Raw genomic sequence first — 8176 nt, forward strand, 5'->3', positions numbered from 1 at the left:
CATCCACATGCATACACATACAAACACAGACATGGGCATATAGTACATACCGGTAGTATACGTGCACCTGCATTCGTCCTCATATAAACATATAAACAAAGACGAATATGCATGAGCACGTCCTCACCCTTAAGGCACATACAGGCAGACTATACATACACATGAACACACACATATGAACACAGTCAAACTGATGTACACGCATGAGCACACACACACACACACACATACATGCACGCACACACACACACACACACACACACACACACACACACACACACACACACACACACACACACACACACACACACACACACACACACACACACACACACACACACACACACTTTCTTTCTCTGTAGATGACGAATGAGGAGCTCTGCTTTTGTGGCTCATTGCACACAGTCGCTTTCGTCATGATCTCTCCTAAAAGCAATTCAGTGGTTTTCGCTTCAGGCTAAAGTTACAGCCGCTGATATGATGCGAATCTCTGGCTTCAGTTACCAGAACAAACAAAAAAAGATAAAATAAAGCCCTTAAAACACACCAATAATCATCTACTCCCTCTTTTCCCAAACACTCCCATAATGCAGGGGCGCCGCTAAAAATGTTGGGCCCCATGAAAGATTCAAATTTTGGGCCCCCAAAATGACAAATTCTGTTATCAGCATCCTTCCAAGGTCCCTGTCAGTGCTGTTGGGCCCTTAGAATCTTTACCACCTTTCCCCTCCCCTCGCAGCACCCATGCATAATGGTTTGCTTTTCTTCTTCTTTCTTCTACGATTGCCTTGTTTTCCGGCGGGCATAACCATACATCAGTCTCTTCCCTGCCTCCTCCCTCCTGCCTTGCCACAGGCTCCCCCTTCAGTGTGGGCGGGAAGGCCTTCGAATTGGAGACAGACAGACTCTTTTAATTTCTTTCTAAACCCATTTGCGTGTCGGAGCCAATGTTCTCATTACCTGAGAGGCAAAACAGGAAACCACTCAAGGCTCTTTAAAAATGGGGGGAGAGAGAGAGAGAGAGAGAGAGAGAGAGAGAGAGAGAGAGAGAGTGGTTGAGAGGGAGAGAGCAGTTGAGAGAGATTGAGAGCAAGAGAAGACAGTACTGAGCTGGCACTGTGTGCCTGGAAAGACAGAGAGAAAGAGAGAGCGCGGGAGAGAGAGAGAGAGAGGGAGAGAGAGGGAGAGAGAGAGAAGGCTGTACTGAGCTGGAACTAACTGTATGTCCCTGGGTTCATACACCACAGACGTGGAAATGGAGTCTTGAGTTGCATTCACTGACACAATTATTTTTCTTACTGTGAAGCATTCACAAAAGGAATTCAGCCCAAGCACCTCCACCTCCACAATCACAAAAAGAGAGATAGGCCTACCTTAAAAGTCCAGTAAAAATGAAGGAATATTGTCGCACAATCTTACACTGGGCTAATTGAATTTCTTCAGCTTAGCATCCTCTTTGCAGTCTCCTCGCTGCCCCCTGTGGCAATGGATACTGTGTATTTTACATTACTTAGGTAACATGACATTCAGAGCGGCGGCCTACACTGAAGCAGTTGTGTGAGCATTGTGGAGTTTAAATACTCTGCTCAAGGACAATTCATGACTGGCAGGGAAATCCTAGCCTGGGCGAATTGCCGACTGTTGACTCCGTCAATCAGTCTGGCAAAAGCCATGAGGAATCCGTCTCCGTGGACGATGGGAGATGGTCTGATCTTACTCTATCATTTAAATTAATTGAAGTTCCAAACTCAAATTAAAACCCATATTGTGCTTTATTAGCATGCCTGTTACGTTATAGTGTCGCAAAAGCATACAAATAACAAAACGAAAGTGTGAATATAGTTACCTTAACCAATCAGTAACGGAGCTCGCAGGTGAGTTCTACGTCACCACTCTCAACTGTTTGCTGATTGGCGAAACACTGAGAGAACCGAGCTCGAGGCTTTTGCCAGACGATGTGGGGAGCCAAAATCTTTGGTTGGAGTACAGATGATGGCGTGGCGAGGCTAGGGAAATCCAGCACTAAAACTTAACTCATGGATGACTGCAAATAATACAAAATATTCCCCAAATACATACTCCCACAGGTTTCCTCACCTAATTAGAATAAGTGACAAATACATCAAGTGAGTGAGGAGTGAGGCAGAGTGACAGTACAGTGCGGAACTCACTTTTTTGACAAGCTAATGTTTTAGGTGGAGTGGAATACAGTTCAGACTGATACAGTATGTCTATAGAAAGAGAAAGAGAGAGAGAGAGAGAGAGAAAGAGAGAGAGAGAGAGAGAGAGAGAGAGAGAGAGAAAGAGAGATTATTTTCCCTCTCTCCTATAGTTTTTACTTGTTGAAGAGTCAAACTTTTTAGTACAATTTAAATAGGCTATGTCAAAGACATAGCTCTGGCCTCTTCTAATTTGGAATTGGAAGGTTGAAGGTGATCAAAAGGTGGGCAAAGTTGTGATGTAAAATGTTTCCTACAGGACAGCAACATGCAATCGCAATACTGTACCTTCACAAAAGTCCAGCCTGAGAAGTAAGTCAATTAGCCCAGAACATCAAACGTAATAAGCACACTTAATCTAAAGCTGCGTGTCTGGTGCCATGATCATTCCCATGAAAATGTTGGAGATGAATGAGTTTGCTGAAGTATCTATAGTGTGCAATGCACAGCAGACTACCGCCACCGGCAGACAACTCAAACACAGAGAACTCACACATACACACGAACGCACACATGTACCCACGCACGCGCACACACACACACACACACACACACACACACACACACACACACACACACACACACACACACACACACACACACACACACACACACACACACACACATAGGCATTTCTCACACACACACAAATGCACGCACGTACGCACGCATTCACGCACGCACGCACGCACGCATGCACGCACGCACGCACGCACGCACATGCATTCAGACGCATAGGACCAGGGTAAAAGGTAGACTGACACACACATGTATGCAAGCACACACATACACACACACACACACACGCACGCACGCACGCACGCACGCACGCACGCACGCACGCACGCACGCACGCACGCACGCACACACACACACACACACAGGGCAGAGGAGGACAGAGTACAGAGAGGAGAAGAGAGGAGAGGAAAGTGTTCCTGGGAACTGTGAAATCCAGTTCTCATTAACGAGAGGCGTTGTGGTATCTCGAACAAACATCAGTAATTAAAACATTCCGGCCTTTGATCCTCACATCTGATTCTTTACCACGGCAAAGAGCGCAGACGGAGAAATTAAACAGGGACAGTGTGGCGAACGCCTGAGACTCAGAGACTGGAAAATGATGATTATGAGAGGGAGAGAGAGAGAGAGAGAGAGAGAGAGAGAGAGAGAGAGAGAGAGAGAGAGAGAGAGAGAGAGAGAGAGAGAGACATAGAGAGACAGAGAGAGACACAGAGAGAAGTTAAAGGGAAAGAACACGAGAGAGGGAGAGAGAGAGAGAGAGAGAGAGAGAGAGAGAGAGAGAGAGAGAGAGAGAGAAAGTCAAAGTCAGACAAAAAGAAAGGAAGAGTAGCAGATAGAGAGAGAGAGAGAGAGAGAGAGAGAGAGAGAGAGAGAGAGAGAGAGAGAGAGAGAGAGAGAGAGAGAGAGAGAGAGAGAGAGAGAGAGAGAGAGAGAGAAAATGAGAGTCGGAGAAAAAGAAAAGAAGAGCCGATAAAGAGAGGTGCGCAGGGGACATTTAGGCTAATTCCATGTGAATATTGAAGTGCCTCTGTACTCAGCCCTTCCACCCTGGCTGCCATAACACACCCACTCACACACGCCCTCTCTCTCAAACACACACACACACGTACACACACACACACACCCCACACACACACACATACACCCCCACACACACACACGCACGCACACACACACACACACACACACACACACACACACACACACACACACACACACACACACACACACACACACACACACACACACACACACACACACACACACACAGAGCCCAAGTTCCACTGCTAAGTCATCTTTGGCTCCTTTACCACTGCGCCAGAGAGGAAAGAAGAAGAGAGCGGAAACAGCTGCCTCTATGGCGTCACCGCGCCGCCATTTTGATTTTGTTAGATATGGACGTTCCATGTAAATAACACAATGTTCAGACTCATACATGAGTGAGGAATGAAACCGTGTGTTGTTTTCTCTGTCGACCACATTTTCATCAAATTCACTTATTTCGCATTGTATTCATTTGATACGGGATTAATAGTTGATTTCTACGTTTTATTAAAAAAAAAACCCGTGATGACTGGAAACGGCAACTCTACAAAAAAGTTCCTTTTTGGGAACTTCTAGACGCAACGCTGACTCTTCCTGAAAAGGCAAGTGGCTTAATGTTTTTGTATTGCATAAATATGACAAGTAACTATCCACTTAGCAGTAAGTTCGTCATTATCTTTATATTCGTCATCAAATGGATTTAATATTATGGTTGTATTCATGGATCTTTCTGGACAGTGGGTGATGTGTGTCGGCCGTTAACGTTAGCATATCTCCATGGACAGCTAAGTGTCTATGATGTTAAATTATTAGGCCTATGTTGAGTATAACTATTTTATTCGTAAGTATAAAATGGAAGTTAACACATCTCCTCCCAGTCGTTGTTTGGAATTTTAGCCTTAGTCTCCCGGCCAGTTTCATAAATTTTCATCAGCCAGCGAACATTTTGTCCGATGGGCATGTGTAATTTCTAGAAGTGCTAGTTCTTCAGAAAAAGGATACGTGCCTAAGTACACTAAACCAACGTTAGTTCTGCTGCTGTGTTGTTCCGGTTTTTATTCCAAACTTCCATTTTCACTCCTAATGTTCACCCTGACGTGAACAGGAAATGTGCATGATATCATTTGACTGTTGTAGGCCCCTAGAGTACTTCTAGGTGTTTTCATGACCGATGTCAGTTAACTTTTTGGGAGCCAACGCATGTGAGGCGAAACGTGTTTTTTACCTGACTTGGGAGTCAAATGTTTTGAATGTCTACTATACATTGATTAAGGCATTTTCACGCACGAGCAGGAAACAATGATACATTACTAATACTTAATTCAAGTCAGTGGCAGGAAATGATAAACCATAACCAGCAACGCATTAATTACAGCAATGCATTACTTTTTCTGCAACTCAGAGAATACCTTAAGTTTGGCAGTTTTTTAGCAACTCAGTCAACATTGCATGTAAGCTTAACACAATAATGCATATTTTTTCTTTTTTGTGTCACTCCTCACCACATATGGCAGATTTAGTGTGAAGAGCCACCTGTACAAGATTCCTGGGACAGCAGAACATGCACCTCACGCACTACCCTGGCACCCTGGCTGAACAACCCGCAGCACATCATCTCCAGCTGAGAGGGGGACTCATACATTCATTTGAAATCAGCTCTACTGAGGTGAAATGATCAAGAGTCAAAAGCATGCTGAAGAGATAAACTTGATGATGGCTATGTTTATTTAATTAGCATTGTTTATATAGATTACACATTCCTTGTAAAAAAAAAAATAATTAAAAAATTAGTTGTCGGAGCAAGATAACATGCACTGCTCCACCTGGGTGTCTTCAGCAGTATGCACAGCCCGTCGTTCATTGCAACCTGAAGCTACTGTAGGCCAGGGGTCCCCAAACTTTTTTTTAAATCTGGGGGCCACATTATTGTTCCTGACTGTGATCAGGGGCTGGAATCAATACCAATCATGTAAAAAAGGTGTGTGTGTGTGTGTGGGTGGGGGGGGGGGGGTCAAAATTCCGATGTCAATTTCATTAATTTTCTTGATTTCTTTGTTTTCATGGCTTTGGCGTTCTGATTGCCCACCTTCAGTTGAAATTTTATCCTCATCAATAAGTATGTATTAACAAGGAACTCTTTGCAGGACAGACAGCTGGCGGAACATATAACAGCATCCAAATTCACACTCTGATATACTGCAGATTTTAAGAGTGCCAGGACATGTTTCCCTTTAGAAATGTGGGGGTATTGGCATCTAAAAATGTGTTCAATTTGCTCTGTTGTACGCTGTAATACAACACTTGGTGGGAATAACCCATCCCTGAACTGCTTATATCTGAAAAAGGTGTATTTCTCCTTGAGTGTATCTCTGTCCTCCTCGTTTGCCTCCCACAGCGTAACACAACTCTTGCAATCAAATTTGGCAGAGGCTCTGAAGGCCACATAGCCAGCAAGGTACACTGACACATTGCCCTCAATGACGTCCAGCCCCTTCATGAACTCTGTGTTGTCCAGTCCAGGGAATGTGGGTTCCTCATCAGTAGACTGTACGTGAGGCATGGTCAGTGCGGTGCATGGATGGGGAGTTGCCATCTGCGATGACTCAGTGCAGCTCTACAAAATCATTGCAAATGATTACAGACTTACAGTATACTAATCATGTGTGACACTTTTGTTTTTGAAAGGGTGTTTCGTGTACCTCGTGAGGCATGGTCAGTGCGGTGCATGGATGGGGAGTTGCCATCTGCGATGACTCAGTGCAGCTCTACAAAATCATTGCAAAAGATTACAGACTTACAGTATACTAATCATGTGTGACACTTTTGTTTTTGAAAGGGTGTTTCGTCTACCTCAAACAAATGGGACAATTGCAGCAATAGGTGTATTTCCTCCGGTTCGCAATTTGTATTTCTCCCAAATGTCATTAGATAGTCTAGCACGGCCTGCCTGTAGTCTAATCGGAATTGCTGAGGGTCTGGATTGTCCCTGTGCCCGCCCTTCGCTCTGATCACCCCAAAGAAGTGTTCCAGGCAGTCCTGGTTGAGGTGCCTCGTAAATAGAAACTGAAATCCTTTCTCTGTGAATGCAAATGACAAACAGTACATTGGCCAACAGCAGAAAACATGCAGTGGTGGACAAAGCTCATTAGCATTAGCAAAGCTCAATTTGAATAATTATGCCTTATTGCTGCTACCTTTCAATTCAGCCCAGATTTCCTTGATTGCTCTTAGGTTATGCCTCCAACCATTTAGGCAATTCAAGCTGTTGCCACTGGCACATCTGACAGATGCCAGCCAGTTAATACTCTCATTGATAAAATCAATATGTGTCTCTCTGAAGGCATCCTTTTGTGGTGTGCTGCTGGACAATGTGCTACTGTTAAAGCAGTCAAACATCTGGTTAAAGTGGGCTACAAAATCTGCCGTCGTTTTTGCCCCCTCTCTTAGCTTCCCCATGTCTGCCATGGTGAGCAGTGCAGCCGCAACAGAATGACTAAGAACCTGTAATAAAAAAATAAAAAAAATCCCATTTTCAGGACCATAGATAAAGATTGTAAATTGAATGTTATACGCCTGCATGACAGTTTTCACTTGTGGCTTACCTGAGTGGCGAGAGGCACACTCATTGTTGAAAAGGCAGTGAGGGACAGATGCCGTTGGGTTAACTTGGGTGCCATTCGGTGTTGTCTTTGTGAATCAATTTTAAACATTTCAGTGATGTCTCCCCATTCTGCCAATTTGTCCCCTATGTAAAATCCATATTTTCGCAAATTGTTTCTGATGTTTTTCATTAAATGGGGGGGGTCGAATAAAAAATGAATCTTCTGGCTTTTGACAAAGAAGTACGGTTTTTCTTCTGTTATACCCAGGTTTCTACAGGCTGCCAGGTTGTTGCTGCCTTGGTCCATTACCAGCACCATGGGAGTGAAGCCAGTGTCAAGCACCTTTTCCACCGCCTCCATGATTTTGGTTTTTAAGACCCCATGCTTCATGGTCCCAGATGACAAGAAGTACCCTATGGGTTGTTTCCATTTCCCAGTTAGACTACGGATCATGAAAACCCCTGCATGGTTGGCTGGTCTTCCCCCTTCGTCATACCCTTCTACTTCATCTTTCGAGATGTTATAATTTAGGCTACATTTCAATGTAATTTCATCAAATGTGATGGCAACGTGCCTATCTCGCTCTTCCATATGCTGCACTTGATGTTTAAGTGCATACAGCACAGGTTCATGCCATCCCGGCCCGATGTCTACTCTCTGCAAGATATTTGAAAGGGTCCTGGCTGTAGGGAGCTTGAAAATTCTCCTCATGGTTCGGTAGGCTTTTGGCCCTGTACCCTTAACCTGTAACGCCCAACTTTTCATGAAGTTGCTCCACCGAATGGCCCT

The 8176-nt window shown here is 44.4% G+C and overlaps 1 long non-coding RNA gene across 2 annotated transcripts in view; it reads left to right on the forward strand.

Moving 5' to 3' along the window:
• Positions 1-4393: 4393 nt before the first annotated feature.
• LOC134462196 (uncharacterized) overlaps positions 4394-8176 on the forward strand; it is a 4113-nt gene continuing 330 nt past the window's right edge. Inside the window, exons 1-2 of one of the 2 annotated variants that reach the window (XR_010037498.1) lie at positions 4394-5451; positions 6181-8176. The exon at positions 6181-8176 is cut by the window's right edge and continues 330 nt beyond it. This is a non-coding gene — a long non-coding RNA (uncharacterized LOC134462196). The remainder of the gene's footprint in view (positions 5452-6180) is intronic. The other variant, XR_010037497.1, reaches the window with a different exon arrangement.

This window comes from Engraulis encrasicolus, chromosome 14 (genome assembly GCF_034702125.1).
Source record: "Engraulis encrasicolus isolate BLACKSEA-1 chromosome 14, IST_EnEncr_1.0, whole genome shotgun sequence".
Taxonomy (NCBI): Eukaryota; Metazoa; Chordata; class Actinopteri; order Clupeiformes; family Engraulidae; genus Engraulis; species Engraulis encrasicolus.